General features: G+C 45.3%; 1 protein-coding gene across 1 annotated transcript in view; it reads left to right on the top strand.

Annotated features, from left to right (window-relative positions):
- Positions 1 to 22,557, top strand: part of LOC126092746 (kinesin-like protein KIF26A) — a 481,728-nt gene that overhangs the window by 256,686 nt on the left and 202,485 nt on the right. The gene's annotated exons all lie outside the window — the stretch shown is intronic.

Here is a 22,557-nt window from a genome sequence, read left to right as displayed (position 1 = left end):
TAAGCCACTATGGCGCGGCACAATAGATAAGTTGTTGCAGCGTTTAACCCGCGAATTGGAACAACACTGCTTTGATCAGGAGTGCGAGGATTGTCGTCGCCGGCCGAAGTGGCCGTGCGGTTCTGGGCGCTGCAGTCTGGAACCGCGAGACCGCTACGGTCACAGGTTCAAATCCAGCCTCGGGCATGGATGTGTGTGATGTCCTTAGGTTAGTTAGGTTTAAGTAGTTCTAAGTTCTAGGGGACTAATGACCTCAGAAGTTGAGTCCCATAGTGCTCAGAGCCATTTTTGACTGTCGTCGGTGGGCTTTCGAAGAGCGTGAACATATTATGTATATCGTAGTATGCATGGATAGAGCGAGTTGACGGTTTTCTGAGGCTCGTGTTGGAGACAGAAATGAGTAATAGCATAACGTTGCGGTTAGAATCGAAGGACATGTATTTGTTTTATCGTGGTGAAATATAAAGTTCCAGTGTGAAATTTAGAACAATAATCGTGGCACTAAGTAGTCAGTTGCTTGTGACGGGCCGCGCGGGATTAGCCGAGCGGTCTGAGGCGCTGCAGTCATGGACTGTGCGGCTGGTCCCGACGGAGGTTCGAGTCCTCCCTCGGGCATGGGTGTGTGTGTTTGTCCTTAGGATAATTTAGGTTAAGTAGTGTGTAAGCTTAGGGACTGATGACATTAGCAGTTAGGTTCCATAAGATTTCACACACATTTGAATATTTTTTTTTTTTTTTTTTTTTTTTTTTTGCTTGTGATGGGTTTACCGTAATAAATCTTGGAACAATAAATAACCATTCTTTTTACGTTGACTGTATTTCAACGTTATGAAACACAAAAATTTATCAATCGTATTCGTATCAAGCCATCCCGAAGAAAGGAGAGAAATCTGAGTTGTGAAAGGATAATAGTGATTGATAGCTATCCATAACGATCAGTAGTACAAAGTCGAATCGGTAATGGAAGTCAGTTTACTATCATGAACACTAGTTAAAAAATATCTTATAAAAAGTCATGTGACGGGGAAATATCACCAGAGAGGATAGTAGTAAAGCAGACAAGCGAAGAGAAAAAACGACGCCTTATACTGTGTATTAAAAAACCTGACACTCTCTACGTCACCTATTTCATTGTTTGATTAGACTATTTTAATAGCTTGTGGGTTCTGTGAGAAAAGTACTGCAGCCGTATTTTCTTAGTTCTTCAATTCGAGTCTGACATTTGTATTCCTGTGTACTAACGCACAACAGATTCGACTCCTACTGTTTCCTTTGTGTTACATCTGTAAATTTACCTAAGTGCGAGAACAAATCTCGCTGGGAATTTCCTGCTGTCTTTCTTCTGTAAATACTGCTAGTTTCCGATCCGCACAGTCAACGTTAGTTTTCCGGCCAGTGCTAGAGCAACGGAGGAGCGACTATTTCTTTAGTTTGTCGTGTGCCTCGAGCACGAATATACTCGTATTTGCTGCCGTTTCTTCTTTCTATTCCGTTTCCACACCATCTGGATGTAACGAGGTTAATCAAGTGTTCCTTGGCGTCAGAAAACTGCAGCTGAATCCTTGCTTAAGAAGAGGAGCCGTTGCTTCTGTGTTGTAGACGTCAAACGTAATGACCGTTTCTTCGTTTCAGTCTTTTTATAAAAGAAACATTTCGAGGCGTAACAGCGTACTACTATTGAAATATTGTGGTAAGGTTCAAGTAAACTCGTAACTACGAGAATTGTGTACGCAATTACTGCGTATTGTTGGGTTAAGTTTATTTCATCAACAGCGTCTCCCAGGAGGAATGGTCAATTTTCAGCGATATGACAGGATCGTACGAAGCAAAAAGTCCAGTAAACATGGGGTCAAAAACGCATACCTTAAGAGATATTATCACTTCATTAATAAACTTTCCATAAATCATGTTAAAATTTGGTTGTAAACAAAACGAAAATCAAAACTTGGTGCATCTCTTTCAGAGCATATTCATACCATTTCTACATTGAATAGTATTCGAGTTTAAGGAAATGAATGGTATGTAAAATTATGCGTGTGTTGCCTGCCAACCGTACTCCGAGCCACCAAGTGTTGCTGCGTAAGTGTCAGCACTTAAGCTGCGTTTAAAATGGCCATATTTTATGGCAAGTTGTCACTCTAATAGTGTTGTCGTCAACATCGATGCAATGTGACTGCAATACATGGAAATATTGGCGTATGGGCGAGGAAATAATGATGACGGAGCAGCTGTTGCAGGTAGTTACCAAGGTATTGCCAGCGTTCTCCATCAAAGGTGGAGAATATTTCGTGTAGCGAAACCATGTCTACCTCTGACCTTGTTTGTTAATGCTTCCCTCTCATTCTCAGCTTTCCTTCGTCTTTCCCACGCCGACAGCGCTGCATAATCTGAGCTATGGAGCAATATTATATCGTTTCAGCTCTAAATATGACGAGCGCACCTAGAGGCACTATATTTTTTGTTATCTACAGAAATTTAGTAGTGGATAGGCGAGAGCACCATGAGTTTCATAAATGTCATACTTCTACAAAGATAATTATCGAACATAAAATATCAAATAATATATACAAAAACCACCACTTTAAAAAGAGCATTGTTGACATAGTGAAAGTTCTGAAATAGTGAGCCATAATTATATTCCACGCATGTTGTGAAGACTTCTCGACTTTAAAAGTCTCATCACGCGTTTTTTTGTGTTGGTAGGCAGAAACTTACAAACTGTCTTTTTTTATTACTGTTTTGTATCTATATGACTTTTCACATGTTACAGCTCTAGTGGTAGATGTATCACATTTTCGAACTTTGTAGGTCCCTCTTTCAGCTAGTGAACTACAACAAAATATTAACATAAAAGCTTGATTGTTATTTCAAAATACCTTAATTAAATCCTCGGCGTTCTTGCACCAAAACGCAATAAATGTTTGGTGCCAACAGGCATATCGATAAGTACGCTTTAAACAGATACATCATATTTCTGTATTTATCGCCGGTAACTAGTGAGTGATTGTAACTGGTATACAGTCCTTCATATCAGTATCGATCTTAACAATTTCCGAAGGAACTTCTTTTACGAAATATACAAAACAGTGTTTCAGCATTCTGGAAGAAAGGTATGTCCCCAATATGAGTTCACGAGTTAAGTTTCAGAAGCAGTTCACTTGCCTGGGAAAAAAAAAAAAAAAAAAAAAAAAAAAAAAAAAAAAAAAAAAAAAAAAAAAAAAAAAACAATCCACAAAACCCGATTTATCTTTTTGTTCCTAATATCTTTCCTTGTAGATTGAAAATGCAGGGGAGATACATTCATTTCCTCCAGCTCGCTTTCGTCCTTCACGCGGCCATACTGTGACCTGTGTCATAACTACTCGTCCGGAAACATATTCCTGCAAACATTTCCCGGCAACAGTGGTCGACAGTGTTGTCGAACATGTGGCTGCAGTTTGTGTGGCAGGGACATTTTCAGGTTATATTGTCGGCAATAGGCAATTTGTATGGCCTGTGGGAATACACCTTAACCCGTTCACTACCAGTTCTCTTTTTCAGGGTGTTGTGATATGTTATGATACGAAGAACGCAGTTCCTGTCGTTTCGTTTTCCAATGCAGGGAGTAATGTGACGTCCATGGTTATCATAAGCTGTTCCAAGGTTTCAGAAGAAAACACCACAAAAACTAGAAGACATACGGAGAACAGAAACACATCAGTGGTACCACATCTCCAAGTTTTTAACTCACATTACAGGTGCTCAGTATGGGCACCGTTCGTCGCGCGGTGAATGTCAATACGTACGTGTAATTCACTGACACGAATTGTCCCGGTAGGCGCGACAGCAGCCCGCTTTTCAAATGTATTCATTCTGTTGCCTAGCTGCAGGCGCTAACTAATTCGGTGCAACAATATGGAGCTGACCGTAGTAGAGGGTTAACAATGAAGCTTGAAGACAGCACAACCTACAGGTGCAAACTGTAATTATAAGACGCCTGCAAACCAACAGCAGACTTCCATTCACCAGAGGCGTATAGATACATAGTAGCAATTTCCGAATGGTTCTCTGATAACCTTTCGTGGGAAACATACGCTATGAAAAGTATCCGGACGTCTCTATGTGATGCGGAATTGACCACTAGATGCCGCCAGAGGTGGATCAGTATAGAAGGAGACGGGGAGTATTTATGTTGTCACTAGAGAACCCGTAACAGAAAATGGGTTGGACAGGAGTGTTCGGTGACTTCTACATCTACTGGTACGTCATACTCCGCAAGCCACGTAACGGAGAACGGCCTACTTCCGGTACTACTAACTGATCTCCCCTTCCCTGTTCCACTCGCGAATGCCGCGTTGAAAGAATGATGTACTTGTCGCTAATCTTCTGTATTAGCTCTAACTTCTCGTATTTTCTCGTCGCGGTCTTTTCGTGAGATGTACGTGGGAGGAAGTAATATGTTGTCCGACTCTTCTCGAAAAGTGCTAACTCACAGTTTCAATGGTAAACCTCTTGGTGATGCACAACGCCTCTCTTGTAACGTCTGCCACTGGATTTTGTTGAGCATCACCTCTGTAAAGGTCTCGCGCCGAGCAAGCGAACCAGTGACGCGCGCCGCTCTCCATTGGATTTCTGTATCTCTTCTATCAGTCCTACCTGCTAAAGGACTTTGAATATGGACTAGTCATTAGGTGTCACCAGGGAATAAATCCAGCGGTGACATTTCAGGCCTTCTGAAGCTGCCCAAGTCGACTGTTGGTTCTATGACTGTGAAGTGAAACAAATCAGAACAAAGACCAGGTAGAACTCTTGCTCTGACGGACAGCGACCGTCGAGGATTGTGGAGCAAAGTTGTTACATATCGCACGAAAGCAGTTGAAGAATCACGCGTGAGTTCCAGAGTGCTACCAGCAGTCGAGCCAGCACAATCACTATGCACTGGGAGATAGAAATAACGGGATCCGGTGGTGGAGCAGCTCGTCATAAGTCACACAAGAAATGTGTTGTAGGCGCTGAGCCACACTTGAGGCAACGTAAAGAGCGACGCCTCTAGTGAGTGGATGGCTGGTTCAAATGGCTCTGAGCACTATGGGACTTAACATCTGTGGTCATCAGTCCCCTAGAACTTAGAACTACTTAAACCTAACTAACCTAAGGACATCACACACATCCATGCCCGAGGCAGGATTCGAACCTGCGACCGTAGCAGTCGAGCGGTTCCGGACTGAGCGCCTAGAACCGCTAAACCACCGCGGCCGGCTCTAGTGAGTGGATGGCTGGAAACGAGTGACTTGGAATGCTGAATCACGGGATACCCTGTAGCAACTCGATGGAAGGGTTGGGTTTTGCTGAATTCTGGGAGAACATTAGCTTCAGTCATGTGTAATGCCGGCATTGAAGTACGAACGAGGAGCTATTACGGTATTAGGATGGTTTTCGTGGCTAGGGTGTAGTCCACTTATTGCGCTTAAGAAAACGCTAAATGCAGACGAATATGAACACATTTGGCAGCATGGAGTGCTGTGTATAGTACAGGAACATTCTGAGACGATCCAGAATGATATTTTCGCCCTGAAGCAAGTGCTGTACCATCTGAGCTACCCAGGCACGACTCACGACCCGTTCTCACAGCTTCAATTCTGCCACTACCTCGTCTCCTACTTTCCAAACTTCACAAAAGCTCTTCTGCGAACCTTGCAGAACTAGCACTCCTGGAAGAAAGGAGCCTGGGGGATGTTTCCATAATGAGATTTTCACTCTGCAGCGGAGTGTGCGCTAATATGAAACTTCGAAAGAAGTTTGGAAAGTAGCACTTGCCCGCGAAAGACAAAGGTCCCGAGTTCGAGTCTCGGTCCAGCACACAGTTTTAATCTGCCAGGAAGTCTCATTCTGAGACGATGTCTGTATCAGCACCACAGTGCAGCTTGTAATAAAGCAGCACTTGCCAGGCAATAGTTTGTGGACAATAACATCCCCTGCCGGCCGGTGTGGCCGAGCAGTTCTAGGCGCTTAAGTCTGGAACCGCGCGACCGTACGGTCGCAGGTTGGAATCCTGCCTCGGGCATGGATGTGTGTGATGTCCTTAGGTTAGTTAGGTTTCAGTAGTTCTAAATTATAGGGGACTGATGACCTCAGATGTTAAGTCCCATAGTGCTCAGAGCCATTTCAATCATTTGAATAACATCCCTGACATGAACTGGTGTGAAAGGAGTTCCGACATGAACCCAATGCAACACCTTTGGGATGATTTACAACGTCGACTTCGGTCAAGAAGCTAGAGTCCAGCCTCGTCTGGATCCCACCTTGACGAAGAACGTGCTGCCATTCCTCCACATTTAATCAGACACCTTATTGAAAGTGTCCCCAGCAGACTTAAGGGGGGATGGGACGTGAAACGGGCTGACTTGGAGCAGGAGAGGCACCACAGGACATTTTAATTTGCACTGTCTATACTTTTTGACTTGGTATTGGCTGCATTTGTTGCTGTAGGTACACTTTTCTTCATAAGTAAGAGAGATTCTTCGATGAATTTTGCGCAGCATACAAACCATACTTACAGGTGTATGAAACTCTAGAATTTCCCAAATCTGTTAAAAAATGTGGTAAAAATTGAGATAATTAACTATAAAATTCGAATTTTCTCTAAACACGAAGTTTAAAACGTAACAGCCCATTCATTTTTGCATAGATTAAATAAATTCTAGAGTTTCATACACCTGTAAGAATGGTTTGTAAGCTGTGCGCAATTCATCGAAGAATCTCTCTTATTTATGAAGAAAAGTGTACCTATAGCAACAAATGCAGCCAACAGTAAGTGAAAAAAATCATGAAATTTCACATTTAAAAAATATTATTTTTTCGTGTTTTTGAACTTCCACTGTGCGGCGCGGCACGTCACCTTTTTACCACCCTGCCAGTGTCCAGCAATGTTCATTTGTCTAGCTAAAAGCTGTAGTAGAAAATACTAGACCACTACTGTCTATTGCAGGTCGCAACATACATAGAATTGTCCGGTAAACGGGATGTGGCTAACTAATGAAATAAAAGTTTTAACTTGGCAATGTAAATTTTCAGGTGTATTTTTACGACAAAGATCACAGTTAATACTGCCAAGTCTGCACTAAGTGACAACACAATGTAAAGTTCACACGCACACCACAATCACACACGTAGCCAGTTTATGGTATTTACACCCGTTACTGAAGTTAATAGAGTTCACCGGATCGTTTAGTTATGAAAATGCTCGCTCAAATGTTGTGCACTCTGCTCTGCACGTAATACCTGTTCCAGTCTTAGATCGCACAACACGCCACGTGGTTTTAACTAACAGTCAAAAGCAATAATTTTGATATTCCGTCCGAAATTCCAGACGACTTCCACTATACCGTTCACTTAAATACACTTTGTACTAATTCTCGAACTCGTAATTAGCATTTTTCCGCGATTTTACAGTACTTTCGTCGGAGCTGCTTTCAATGAGATGTTACTAGTTCGAACCCTCAGCCCCGACCCCCCTAGATCACACCAAAGGCTTTGTTCCCAGCATAGACTGGCGCGAGCCTGCATTTTTCTGATTGGCTGATATCACAAACAGAAAATCAGGTTGCAGTATTATCCCGCGCTAACCCGCGCTTTACTTCAATGACCAATCATAGTAAAACATTTCTTTCTGTGGCAATTGCTAAATAAATAAATTTAGAAAAGTATCAAATATAAAATTACTCCTTCTGAAATTACCGATTAATTTGTGTTCTACTCACGATTTATTAGTACCATAGCTCTCGCTTCCCGCGCCCGGGTTCCCGGGTTCGATTGCCGGCGTGGTCAGGGATTTTCTCTGCCTCGTGATGACTGGGTGTTGTGTGATGTCCTTAGGATAGTTAGGTTTAAGTAGTTCTAAGTTCCAGGGGACTGATGACCATAGATGTTAAGTCCCATAGTGCTCAGAGCCATTTGAACCATTTTATTAGTACCATAAACTGACTGCACATTTAATTATAGTAAATCCCCTGTATAGTTTAACTGGTACTTCGTGAACAAACAAAACAATTTTCATTTACTTCTGTTCTTCTTCACTCATACAATACTCACACTGCTAATTACTACACATATAAAACAATTATAATCATGCAAATACATTAAATATTAATCAAACATAACTTTACAACATTGTTTTGACTACGACTGCTAGCACTGTCCGTCAACTACGTGCAGCTGGTGACATCTGTCAATGACGCATGCCTATAACGATATCGTCCTAACAAGTGACAGGAGCGATGCGAAGGCGCTACGCCTCAACTGCTATGAGTGTGAATCCTGAATCCTTCCTGGTCATGCTGACAAAGTTTTATTAATTTATTTGAAAAAGTATAGACAGTGAAAATTAAAATGTCCTGTGGTGCCTCTCCTTCTCGAAGTCGGCCCGTTTGACGTCCTACCCCCCCCCCCCCTCCCCCTTAAAGCCGTCTTACAAGCGAACATAAAGGAGAACACCCCACATTAATATCAACTAATACTTGTCCGGGTACTTCTGATCAGATAGTGGTACTGTAGGGTAAAAGCAATTTTGAGCAAAGTACAGTAACAGACATTGCCCGTAGCCTGTCCCTTCCGCTCTGGTGGACACAGCCCCACTCCGTGGCCACGTGGTGAGGCAGCTGGGCAGCGCCTGTGTGCGTCTGTCACAGCGAAGCCTCGCGGCAGTTGCTCGCGCGGGCAGAGGCGCGGAAGGACAATACGCACGCGACGCCGGAGCCAGCGCCGCAACCGCTCTGTCTCCCTTGACAGCGGTCACGCGACTCGCGAGGCGGGGCAGAGCGTGGGCGTCGGCGCACAGATACTATCGCCGCGGTTCGCCCGGATTAAGATTCCCGCGGCAAGTCGGAACGGGACCGTCCTAGAGGCTAGACACGCACTGGCAGCTGGCAGCCACTCGCCCCGCCCTGCTGAGCGCGCTTCATTACTGTGATTACGTCATTAGCCTGTCCGGCTGCTATCGCCGTCTCGTCCTCGAGCGACTCAGGAGACTGGCACACTCGGTAAAACCCCGGACCTGCTACACTTCTAAGAGCAGCAATTTTAGCAGCGTAGCTTGTGGACTGTGTATTACGTGCAGATCAGTGGGCTCGATGGGCAATGATGTGGAACGGATCAAAAATTGGAATATAACTCACGAGTATATTACGACTTATACAGATGGTCAAAAGCGTTATGCTCACTGCGCATCGCAAGAATGAATGCCACCTGATGGCGTTGCAGCTACGAAAATACAGGGTGTCAACGTCAGATCTCACGGGTTTTCAAATACAATTAAAAAAACTATGCTATATAATTGCTTGCGGACAGTGGCATCATTTAAAGCAGCTCACAAAGTTATGTGTGGTTTTTTTCCTTCTTATTTTTCTTCAAACGATAGTGACCCAGGCAAGTGGTATGTCCTGGCTTGAGCTTTGAGTGAACATCGCTTTCAGTGTTTTATTTCACAAAATATGTATGAATTTTCAGTTTCAAATGAACTAGGTGATTACCCGGCATTACCAGGGTATATATTTATTGCAGTCTTTTTTAGTTCATCCCCTCTTCCCCTTCTCTCTGTCAAATGGTCAAATAGCTCAAAGCACTATGGGACTTAACATCTGAGGTCATCGGTCCCCTAGAACTTAGAACTACTTAAACCTAACTAATCTGAGGACAGCACACACATCCATACCCGAGGCAGGATTCGAAGCTGCGACCGTAGCGGTCGCGCGGTTACTGACTTAACCGCCTAGAACCGCTCGGCCACAACGGCCGGCTCTCTCTGTCTTCTTCACTCTCACTCTGTCCAACTCCTCCTACACCTTACTCCATTCATCTCTCCTCCTTTCCCCCTCCGTCCATCTTCTCTTCCTCCCTTTCTCTGTCCATTTCCTGCTCCTCTCTGCCTGTCCATCTCCCCATCCCCCTCTATCTGTATGCGTCTCCTCCTCCCCACCGAGCGAGGTGGCGCAGTGGCTGCACACTGGACTCGCATTCGGTTCAATCCCACGTCCGGCCATCCTGATTTAGGTTTTCCCTGATTTCCCTAAATCGCTCCGGGCAAATGCCGGGATGGTTCCTTTGAAAGGGCACGGCCGACTTCCTTCCCCGTCCTTCCCTAATCCGATGAGACCGATGACCTCGCTGTCTTGTCTCCTCCCCCAAAACACCCCCCCCCTTCCTCCTCCCCTCATTCTCTCTCCACGCTATCACTCTCACCTTAGTAACCCGCTGGTGGTTCTTACTCCCACAGTATTTCTTTTTAGTTCGTAACTAATATACTCACAAATTTAGCAGTTTAGGATGAGCTTTTTATCTGTGGCTTTGCCCTCGTACGTAAAAAAATTTTTAAAAAAAGTACAAATGTGTGTGAATCCCTAAGGGACGAACCGGCTGAGATAATCGGTCCCTACACTTACACACTACTTAAAGGAACGTTAACCCACGCTAAGAACAAAACACCCCCCCCCCCCACACACACACACACCCATGCCCGAGGGAGAATTCTAACCTCCGACGGGAGGAGTCGTGCAATCCGTGACATGGCGCCTCTATCTACGCTGCCACATGTACCTAAATGTTAAATGTATTTCACATATATTTGGCATATTTCACACATATTTTACTTACTACTCTAGAAAATTTCACCCTGGAGTTTCATTTTCAAGCAAATTAATGTTTATGTCGTCGTATCTCCCGAACTATGTGCTGTACAATGACATAATTTCGCGGGTACATCCAGTGGTATATGTAGGTATGAATGTATCCGCAGTTAAGAATATGCACAGCTATCAGCTGTATAATGGAATGAATACAATGAATATTTATGCCTGAACCGGGACTCGAACGCGGACTGTCGCTTATCGCGAGCGGTCGCTTTACTGTTAGGCTATCCGAGCACAACTCGCGGCCAGATACAAACTTCCAAATGTCGTCTACCATCTGTCTCCAACCTGCATCCGTACTTTCACTGCTGTGTTGTTCAGAAGCAAAATGCATATCCGAAGGAATATAGCATAATACTTATGAACAACATAAGGACTTCAACACCATATTTATCCGCCGACTGTGAGCAAGTGACTTTCAATTAAAATCTCTTCACTGCACTGGAATATACATAATGAATCTACGAGTGTTGACAGATTTAGCAGTCTATCATTTTAATTACATGAATGCTATCTCCGATGTTATATATCGACGTAATGATCCCACTGATAATTATGTCCGTTTATTTTGTCTTTTCTAGAACTAGAGTATCTGGTCGAAAGCAATCACATAAAGAATAAATATCTTCGCGAAAATACACAGTTTTCAATTCTACAAGTATATTTTATACACATTTTACTGCTATTTTTACTGACAATCAGCGAAGATGATAACTGGCAATCGAAAGTATTGTTAGCCTTCAAGTCTTGTACAACTGCCAGTAACCTCACCTACCCCCGATTCTTTAAAGAATCTAAATCCATCGCCTGTGTAGAACAGTTCCGTCTTAATACAGTCTAATTTTCCAGACATATTAATATTTATCACGTCATACCAGCTAAACTATCGTACAGTGATATAATTATGCAGATATGTTCAGGGGTATCTATTGATATTTTCTGCAACATGTATTGCGTATGGATTCAGTAGCAAAGAAGTAATAAATTAAAACGTCATGCCTGTTGCTGAAGTAAGACAGCGAAAATTCAGTAGGCAATAAACTGTTTTCCTTTCATTGTTTTCTCGGGCTTTAAGAAAACGCAGGCCGGCAGGAGTGGCCGAGCGGTTCTAGGTGCTGCAGTCTGGAACCGCGTGACCGCTACTGTCGCAGGTTCGAATCCTGCCTCGGGCATGGATGTGTGTGATGTCCTTAGGTTAGTTATGTTTAAATAGTTCTAAGTTATAGGGGACTGATGACCTCAGATGTTAAGTCCTATAGTGCTCAGAGCCTCGTGAACCATTTGAAAACGCTCAGAAAAGGCTTGAAATTATGTGTACAGTTTGTTGGGAGTCGCTAGGCGCTCTCAATCTAGAATACTGGATGAATGTACAGGGTGTTACAAAAAGGTACGGCCAAACTTTCAGGAAACATTCCTCACACACAAAGAAAGAAAATATGTTATGTGGACATGTGTCCAGAAACGCTTACTTTCCATGTTGGAGCTCATTTTATTACTTCTCTTCAAATCACATTAATCATGGAATGGAAACACACAGCAACAGAACGTACCAGCGTGACTTACAGGAAATGTTCAAAATGTCCTCCGTTAGCGAGGATACATGCATCCACCCTCCGTCACATGGAATCCCTGATGCGCTGATGCAGCCCTGGAGAATGGCGTATTGTATCACAGCCGAGCACGAAGAGTCTCCACATTTGGTACCGGGATAGCGTAGACAAGAGCTTTCAAATGCCCCCATAAATGAAAGTCAAGATGGTTGAGGTCAGGAGAGCGTGGAGGCCATGGAATTGGTCCGCCTCTTCCAATCCATCGGTCACCGAATCTGTTGTTGAGAAGCGTACGAACACTTCGACTGAAATGTGCAGGAGCTCCATCGTGCATGAACCACATGTTGTGTCGTACTTCTAAAGGCACATGTTCTAGCAGCACAGGTAGAGTTTCCGGTATGAAATCATGGCGGTGAATCGAGGAAGTACAGTACATACTGACGAAACTAAAATGAGCTCTAACATGGAAACTAAGCGTTTCCGGACACATGTCCACATAACATCTTTTCTTTATTTGTATGTGAGGAATGTTTCCTGAAAGTTTGGCCGTACCTTTTTATAACACCATGTATTCTGAATAATTTACGGGTCGAGAGTTACACTACCTCAAGAAACAAGAGACATTTCTAATTTTAGTACTTGTCTTGTTGTTTTAAACCTTTGAGATAGTATGAGTAGATTTTGACAGCATTTTAAGTTTTAATAATTCCGTCAGTTCATACTGCAGACACATTAATATGACCAACTGTACAGGCCTGAATAACTACCTTTTGCAGCGCGAGACGTAAAGGAAGAGAGTCAATGAGGTTCTGGAAACTGTCGACAGGGATGAGGAGCCATGTCGAGTACAGTGCCGCGGTCAGCTGCGATAGGTTTATCGACTGAGGATCCATGGCGCAAACAGCACGATTCTACACTGAGCTTAATTCCGGGGCGTTTTCAGGCCTGGAGAAGACGGCAGACTCATCCTGATGCTCTTCGAACCACGCACATAACTGTGAGCTGTGTGACACGCTGCATTGTTCTGCTGGTAGATGTCACCGTGCCGAGGAAAAAACAAACTACATGTACCGGTGGATAGATGCATACTTGTGTTGACCCATTCTGTCTCCCAGAATGACGAGATCACCTAGGGAAAGACACGAAAACATTCCACAGTCCATATCTGCCCCTTCTAGTTGCAGGGTGTTCGCTTCCAAACGTTTCACGACATAAACGCCAACGGCCATCTGTCCGATGGAGCATGAAACGTGGTTCGCCTGAAAAGGCTACTTGTCGCCACTCAGTGGACGTGTAGTAGCTGTATTGTCTTGCAAATTCCAGCCTTCGTCGATGATGAACAACAGTCAGCATGGGTGTATGGCCCAGGCACCTGCTACGGAGCCCCTTACGCAGCAACGTTCGCTGGACGGTGGTTCAGGGGACACTGTTGGTAAGCCACTTGGTTTATGTGGGCGGTCAGTTGCCCAACAGTTGCTCGTCTATTCTCCCGTACTGATCTCCACAGCCACTTTCCAGCTCTGTCATCTCAGTCCCGTGGCGCTCCAAAGTTTCCCCGGTGCATTTTGCCATGTACGGTATATTTTAACCACGGCGGCACAAGAGCAGTTTACAGACGTAGCCGTATCGGATATGCTTCCTCCCTTGGCCCGAAAGCCAATGATTATGCCCATTTGGACATAAGATAAATTGCTGCTTTTCCGCCTTACGACAAAGACTGCCATGTTTTCCGTGTCCCCCTCCCCCACCCCCTTCCACCTAATGCGCTTTATATACCTTTCACTGCTGCCATCTGACGTCTGTGAGTGGTTATTACATGTTGACGTCGGACATCGCCGTTGGTCACATTAGTGTGACTGAAACATGTAATAATATAAAATATCGGAAGTGAAAGTTTCGTTGCCACTGGGAACTGTTACAAGGGTAGTCTGTATGTCCATGTGTGCGTTTTAGCCGTTTAGCAACACAGATTACATTCTGCCTCAACTGCGAAGCGTGCCTCAGGGTACCCCACTAATTCTACAGTGTTCTGCGGCGCTGCAACAGCAGGTAACGCCCTACTTATGACCAATGTGCAGCGGTGTAAAGTGCTTGTTACAACAGTAATCAGTGGCCATGTGAAACTGTTCGCCTTTGGAAGTTGTTGCCGTGTTACAGGTGAACACCGGCGGCCCGACCCCTAATGCGCCGCTCGCGCGAGCCGTGTCGGCTAACCTCAGAGATCAAACCGGCCGAGTGATTGGCCGCGCCGACAGCATTCCGCGCATACCGGGCCGACACGCTGCTCTGTCTGAGCTACCCGAGAATCCTCTCTGGCGACCTCTAATCGTTGCGTTTGATTAGCTCACGTCTCGTTCTCTCAACACGTTGCGATCTCTGCGTCATCAGATCCAAAGCGTTGGCTCCAGTACGATTATTAACCAGTGTTTGTACAAAAGTGTGTCTGGTGTACGGCAGCAGTGTGGACACGCTCGTGTCGGCGGATAAAACAAACGTCGAAATTCTCCAGACCGTGTATATGCTATTGTAGTGGCACAATCCTCCTATTGTTTCCATCGATTCCATCAAACGAGCATAGGTGTGATGAGGCAGTTTTCCTGCAATAGTCTCGCCATCTACGCCAGTCAGTAATGAAATTCCCATTTAATGAGAATACTTAATTTATGTCAGTAAAACTGACACACACTGAAGCGCCAAAGAAACTGGTTTAGGCATGCGTATTCAAATACAGAGAAACGTAAACAGACAAAATACGTCGCTGCGGTCGGCAACACCTATATTAAACTTCCTGGCAGAGTAAAACTGTGTGCCGGAACGAGACTCGAACTCGGGACCTTTGCCTTTCGCGAGCAAGTGCTCTACCAACCGAGCTACCCAAACACGACTCACGCCCCGTCGTCACAGCTTCTCCGAGTATCTCGTCTCCTACCTTCCAAACTTTACAGAAGCTCTCCTGCGAACCTTGCAGAACTAGCACTCCTGAAAGAAAGGATATTGTGGAGACATGGACATGGCTTAGCCACAGCCTGGGGGATGTTTCCAGAATGAGATTTTCACTCTGCAGCGGAGTGTGCGCTGATATGAAACTTCCTGGCAGATTAAAACTGTGTGCCGGACCGAGACTCGAACTCGGGACCTTTGCCTACCACGGGCAAGTGCTCTAGCAACTGAGCTACTCAAGCACGACTCACGCTACACAGATTTATTAGAAGAATCCCACCAGTCCTCGTTCTCCCACCTCGCAAGCCGTTAGCGTGTAGCGCCTTCCGTCCAGATCCTATGACTGTCTGACCACGTGGAAAGAGTTCCTTGAGGACAATTCCATGACTGTAAAAACAAAGAAAAGCATTTATTTGATGCTGTTGCGAAAGTGCGCATTTTTGGGTCACAGAGAGGATAGTGCGTTCCACTACGAAGATTGCTGCTTTGTTTCAGGGTCAAAACTCTACATCCATGATTAACCAGGAGTTATGCCGCTGACCAGGAAATTTGCTTGATTTCGAACTGATACTTGCAGTTCAGTGCAAATTTGAAGCCGATGATCTCGCTAGTTAGCGTTCAAAAGACGAAGGACGAATTGCGCTGCACTTCGCCTGGTGTTCAACTCACCAGCTAGAATGCGTTTAAATGTCACTTATGAAGCGCCAACGATTTCAAAAACACCAAGGATCGTCTGCCTTCTGTCCATGTGGATCACTTCCAGCATTTTCGCGTTCGCTTCCGGAGCTGCGTGTGATAACGTCCTGCCCGTGTGTTCGTCATCTTCCACAGATTTCGGCCATCTTTAAATTACTTAAATCACTCCAATGTTTCTGCTTGGCTCAAAGCTTGCTTACCAAAAGCCTCCGTTATTGTGCTGTGAGGTTCAATTGTGGTTTTGCGGAGCTTAAAACAAAACTGAACCCAGATGTTTGTTCCTTCAAGTCAGTCATTTTCAAATTCCCAGACACAGCAAAACACAGTGATGCACTCACGATGACGCCAAGTGGATTGTAGTCCTTCAGTACGGAGAATGAAATCGCTTTCTGATAAGATATCTAAACCCCACCTCGGGATATCACAGCCAAAAATAACATACTCGTATGACCCCTTTTTCGAAGTGCGTCCAATAAGTAATGCAACACACTTCCTTCTCGGCCAGTTTCGGTTGAAAAATGCGGACTTTGTTGTGGGACATCACGGAACATTCCACTTCAGCCCCTATAGTTTCATGAAGTTCCGATAGATAGCGGTGCTATACGTAGCCTTCCAAATAGCGTCTGTGAGAAGGGATCGTTCCAAGCAGAGAGCTGCCATTGAGTTTCATTTGGCGGAAAACTAGAGCATCGCAGACATTCATAGGCGCTTCCGGTATGTCTATGGAGATCCGGCAGTGAACAAAAGCACGGCGAGTCGTTGGGCCAGGTGTCTGTCATGATCGCATCAAGGACGCGCAAACCTGTCCTATCTTCTGTGTGTGGCCCGAAGCACTCAGCTGTCACGCATGATATGTTGGAACGTGCGGACAGTGTGTGCAAACGAACTTGTCCTTCTCCATGACACCGCAAGCCATCACACAAGTTTTCGCACACGGGAGGAGCTCATAAAACTTAACTGGGCTATTCCTCCTCTTCCATCCTACAGACCGGATCTCGTACCTTCTGCTTTCCATCTTTTTGGTCCAATGAAGGATGCGCTCCGCGGAAAGCAGTAAATGGATGTTGGGAATGTTGCTGATGTAGTAACACGTTGGTAGATTGACGCTAAGCTGGCATGCGGGTCCTCCCAGTATGGTGGTACAAAGCCGTTGCACTGACAGCACGTTATTTTTAAAAATATTATTTTGTAGCCAAAAGAGTAGGTAATAATATTGTGTACTGCAATACCCAATAAAACCAGTCTGCTTTTCGAAAAAAAAGGTGATGCATTACTTATTGAACGCCTTGCCTTGCATCTAGCGAAAGCTATAAGATATAAGGAAAAAACTTGCTCCCTCTATTTAAATTTACCTCGTAATACAGTCTGAGAATGTAAGATCTGAGAATGTACGTACTTTACCGACTCAGATGTAGGAGGCAAAAAATTCTCCACCGTAATGTGAAACATCAAAATCATTTTAATGACGTCATATTGAACAATGTACACAGTCGGCACAATAGATACTTTCTTGCCGCTGCAGATCTTAACGGCGGGAAGCGTGCGCACGAATCGCTTCCAAAAAGCACTCCGCACAGCCCCTGCTCTTGGCAGAAATGCAGAGCTGACGACAGCCAATTGCATCGCTGAATCCCCGAACGCTCGTTGCTGGAGCAGGAGAGGCCCTCTGGAGTGCGATCGCGGTGATGGCGACATGAAAGCAGGCCGCGGGGCTTCTGGAAAAACACGCGCACTTTCTGGTGCGTCCACCGGTCTCCCCTCGCGACGTGTCGCCGGAGTAATGAGTGTCAGCAATGGCGGACACTCGATGTCTTCCGGGCTGCGGCGCCACCGAGCAGGGCAGAGATAATGGATACAGCCAGTGCTGCCAACCGCGGCGGAGGGGCCGCTCTTCACGCGTGCCGCGCTCGCGCTGATTTCTGGAAAGCCGGTCGATCGGAGGTCGCTAATGAACACCACGTCCCGCACTCAGAGGCGCGCAGGGGCCAGAACAAATGCACTGTGGGACCTGTGTGGCATCCGCACGTTCCCACACAATATATCCCTCGCCACTTCACGTGGGCAGCAACGTAATTAAAAGCAAGGTGGAATCCAGGATTTCTGAAGAAATGCCCATACATATGGGTGAAGAGCGAGGGGCGAAACTGTTGGTGCCACATTTCGAAGAACCAGCACCTCGTAATTCCAAGAAGCTCTGATGCTATAATAATGAAAATGGCATGATTATAAGAGATTCGCTATGAACCACAACGTAATCAGTGCCAACTGTGTCACGTTTCATTCAGATCTGTAGTAACTTACATATATGTGATCCCGATTAAATGAACTGCATCCTAGAAGGGCGCTTCTTTATTAATTAAAAACAGGCACATGTTTCAGTCTTCTTTTCTTCACCATCATCGGCGGGAGAGCTGGCGCAGTAGTAACACACTGGACTCGTATTCTGGTGTAGCTTTTGATTAATTTACCCAACTCGTGTAAGGCGGGTGCCGGGATAATTCCTTTGAAAAAGCATGGCTACTTCTCTTCCCAATCCTTCGCCAACCCAAGCTAGTGGTCCGTCTGTAATGATCCCGTCGTCCATGGGGGTTCCGTAGGGCTCCGCACCTCGCTCGGTAAAAACGCAACCGTTACAAAATACTTTTGTTGTCTGTTTGTCCGACTGTTTAGATCCCTTTTTCTCAGGAACAGGTAGACATAGCAAGCTGAAATTCATGCCACATGTTAAGGTCTACGGTACCTCAGCGGTGTAAAATAATTTAAGCCTTTACGTGAATGCAAACCAAAGATACGGCCATTTACGTCACATATTTTGATACTAGCAAAGTCACTCGTCATAACCTATAGGGTACATCCTGTTGTCTTAGAATCATGAGATGTGGCAAGAGGCAACGTTTTACGATACAAGTAAAGCAGAAAATCTGAAAATTATTAATTTGTAATTACATCACTCAAAAAATTTTCTTTTTTGTTATTTGTTTTCTTTCTGTCTGTCCGTCTGTTAAGACCCCTATTTCTCACGAACGGGTAGAACATCAATTTCAAATTTATGTCACATACTAAAGTTTACAGTCCCTTGGCGGTGTAAAAAAATTTAACTTCTAAGTGAGTGCAATCAAAAGATTCGACCATTTGTGTCATACCTTGATACTCGCAGTTTCGCTCACAAAAACATACAGGGTACTTCCTGTTGACCTAGAATAATGAAATACAACAGGAAGCAGGGTTTCACAATACAATTAAGGGAAAAAATACGAAAATTATCTTGAAATTGATCCCGAACGTATTGAAATTCCCAGGACCGATATCATGCCAGTATTGATATCGACAACAGGCAAAAATTATTGGTATTCGGATTCCCCAGCTGGACGAACTGTGTATGTACATAGTTAAGTTTGTATGGAACCCTCGTGAGACGCCCTACTAAACCCGCAGGACAGGACAGGTAGTTTAAGTTGTGGAAAGGGGCCAAAATAAGCGGCTGTCAGTTACACTCTAACATAAAACCTTTTATTTGATCAAACATTAAAAAAACCAAGAATTTTTTTAAAAAAACACAGCTTTAGTTTTGGAACTTAATTAGCGACCGAATGGGCAAGACCACTTTAATTTAAAAACGGCTGAAAGTCAATAACCTAAAGCTCAATAGGCTGAAAGCCCAAACCATCTGACGCCTTAAGGGCAAAACAACCTTAATCTAAAAATCGGCTAGAAGCCATACAAGTACAAACAACAAGAACAAATTTAAAAAAAGGCAGTACGCCCAAGGGCACTCAGATGCTCGAGGGTCGGCCTGGAATTCAAACACTAACGCTCGCTTAGATGAGACAGGCTGTCGGCCCAACCATTGTAGATCCGACGACAACCCAATCGACAGACACAGTCAACCGACCCACCGACAAGATAACCTCCCCTTCACCCGACCAGCACACAACAGGGAGTTCACTGGAACAACGTAGAAGGTATTGGCGTCCACAACCAATTATACACTGAGCTGTCAAACTACACTACGTGCTGGACAGCGACAGCACGATGAGGAAAATACACTGCTTGAATTTAAGTCAACGGCCAGGGCAGGTAGAAGATTCCACAAGGTAGAAGATTCCGCTGGTGCACTTCAATTCAAATAACCAAGTACAGTTAAACTCCACCGGAGGGTGCCTAAAATTCGCCAACTTGAAAACACACGTTGTTGCTCGCGGGAATATCTCAACAGCCGGCAGCGAACTCCAAACGACACGATGTGAACAGTCGTGACGTGCTGGTAGATTAAGTCAGAACTCGACTTTCATGTCCAAGATCGGTGAGCCACGAACCTCATAGCAATGGGAACACGACCACACACTCCGACACCCCATAGAGGCCGCCAGTTCAAATGGTTCAAATGGCTCTGAGCACTATGGGACTCAACTTCTGAGGTCATTAGTCCCCTAGAGCTTAGAACTAGGTAAACCTAACGAACCTAAGGACATCACACACATCCATGCCCGAGGCAGGATTCGAACCTGCGTCTGTAGCGGTCGCGCGGTTCCAGACTGAAGCGCCTAGAACCGCTTGGCCACTCCGGCCGGCGGCTCACCTAGGTACGCGAGTCCTACTCGCACTTATCTGAGTTTTTGCTTCATCGTGAGTCTTTCTATCGGTTGAAAGCTCTCCATTATTTGTTGTAACTGCGTTGTATCAGTGTTCCAGTTGAAACCCGCCATACTTATGGCTTGTTTTAAAGGTACCAATAGTGATCTTCCTCACGCATTCTTCCTTCTTAATGCGATTCTAGAATGTTTACAAGGAATTGGCTTTGGCGCGCTATGTGACTTCTTCCCTCGTATAGCCTTCATCTGGTTCTTTTCCTCAGTGTTCCTCTGTCATAAGCTGACTTTATGGTTGGTGCTTCTATTCATCCATTTTCTCTTTAACAGTTGTCTCCAACACCACACCTCAAACGCGACGACGCATTGTCGTTTCGTCATCTGCGGCCGCCGTAATGGCACACGAGTGGAGCCAGCTTGCATGATAGGCATTCCCAGCCGGGCGAAGGAACTGTGCCAGGAGTTGGCCCTGCAGAAAGGCACGGCTATGTCACTAGCAGAGCTCGCTGCTGGCCTTGGTGCATGACGCAAGCGGTGACATCCGGGATGCGAAGCTCAGATCTGGCTGCGCCTGGCAAAGGGACTTGGAAGTCTCGTACCACTCTCAGGGGGTGTGAGTTCAAGGTTGCCAACGAGAAGTGACAGAACTACATAGGTGGCCGTTCCAAGGATTTCACATACTGAGTGGCCAGTATCAAAACTAACACCCATAACCGGGCTATCGTTAGCTGTGGTCCGAATCCAAGTCCTCGAGGAGAGTGAGAGGAACAGGGCGGCGGTGCCAGTGTCAGGGATTCGTGGTGCCAATGTGTTACAAGCCATTGACTATGTCGCACACTGTATCGCAGAGTCGCCTAGCCTTTCCTCGAATCGACGTATTTAGAGAGGCCATGTTTGTCTCCTTGTGTGGGGTAACAATCCCCCCGAGTGGAGGGCCATTAAGGCTCCGCCAAAGCACCTTATTCTGCAAGCGGTGGATGGTCTGCATCCTGGAGGCACTAACCATGACCCACACTATGCAGCCATAGGTGAGGGAAGGGTGGACAGTAATATGTTATAGACGGAGCTTGGTGTCTAAGTTCAGGTCCGTAATGGTAAAGAGCAGCTTTTATAAGCTTGAGCCCATTTTGGGTAACATACTCCGCATGTCAGTGGAAAAATAATTTCTTATTCATCTAGCCTCCTACATATTTGGTGTCTGGGAACCATGGGACCCAGATGCCTGCAATAGTGATGTGACATAGGAATGGGTCCTTTTGGTGAGGTGGACCGCCTAGTTCTGACGGTATTGAGGGCAATCTTGTTTGAATGACACAAGGTGCCTATTGCGTCCAACGGCCTCTGGAGACAAGGAATGAGCTGAACAGTGTTGCAACCAGTTTTATAAGCGCTGTAGGCGTCGGCGTACTGTGCCAGGTGACAGTGTGGGATGACAGCCATATCATTAACCATAAATATTAAAGAGTGCAGGAGACAGCGAAGAGCCTTGAGAGGTGCCCACCAACATGTGACGTATGCTCAATCGTTTACCTTGCTGAGTAAACAGGAAGGTCCCTTTGGAAGGAAATGATCCACAATCGTGATACAGACGTCCAGGATGGTCGCCTGTGACACAAGATTGTTCTGCTAAATCTTGTCATCATTGTTTTGCAGGTCCTGGAAAACGGCTGGCGTCGACTTGGTGGAGTTCAACCCCTTGATGATGTGTTCTGTGATCCTAAGAACTTGTAGTTTTGCTGACAGGTGGGAAGTAAAATTGAACTGTTCTGGATTAATTGTCCAAGCGGCCACCAGAGGATGGGAAATGCGGTGGAGGATCAAAGATTTCAGGATTTACCGTGGTATTGAAACGACTAATGGGCGTGTTTCAGGCAGGGACCATACTATTCTTCTAGGGCTTGGGGATTACAGTCACTTTGGACTAATTTCACTGTGGAAGGAAAAGGCCAGTTGTAAGACAGCAGTTCAGAATGCTGGTGAATAAGGCCAATGGCTTTCGTGGGAACCGATGGAGGTGTTCGTTTAAGATGCTGTCCAGTGCAGGATCTGACTGCCCATGCTTCCGCTGTAGGTCCTATTGGACTTCTGCCAGGGACGTAAGGTGAAGGGCTTTAACGAGTG

The sequence above is a fragment of the Schistocerca cancellata genome, chromosome 7, assembly GCF_023864275.1.
Source record: "Schistocerca cancellata isolate TAMUIC-IGC-003103 chromosome 7, iqSchCanc2.1, whole genome shotgun sequence".
NCBI lineage: Eukaryota > Metazoa > Arthropoda > Insecta > Orthoptera > Acrididae > Schistocerca > Schistocerca cancellata.
This window is presented reverse-complemented; position numbering and strand designations above follow the sequence as displayed.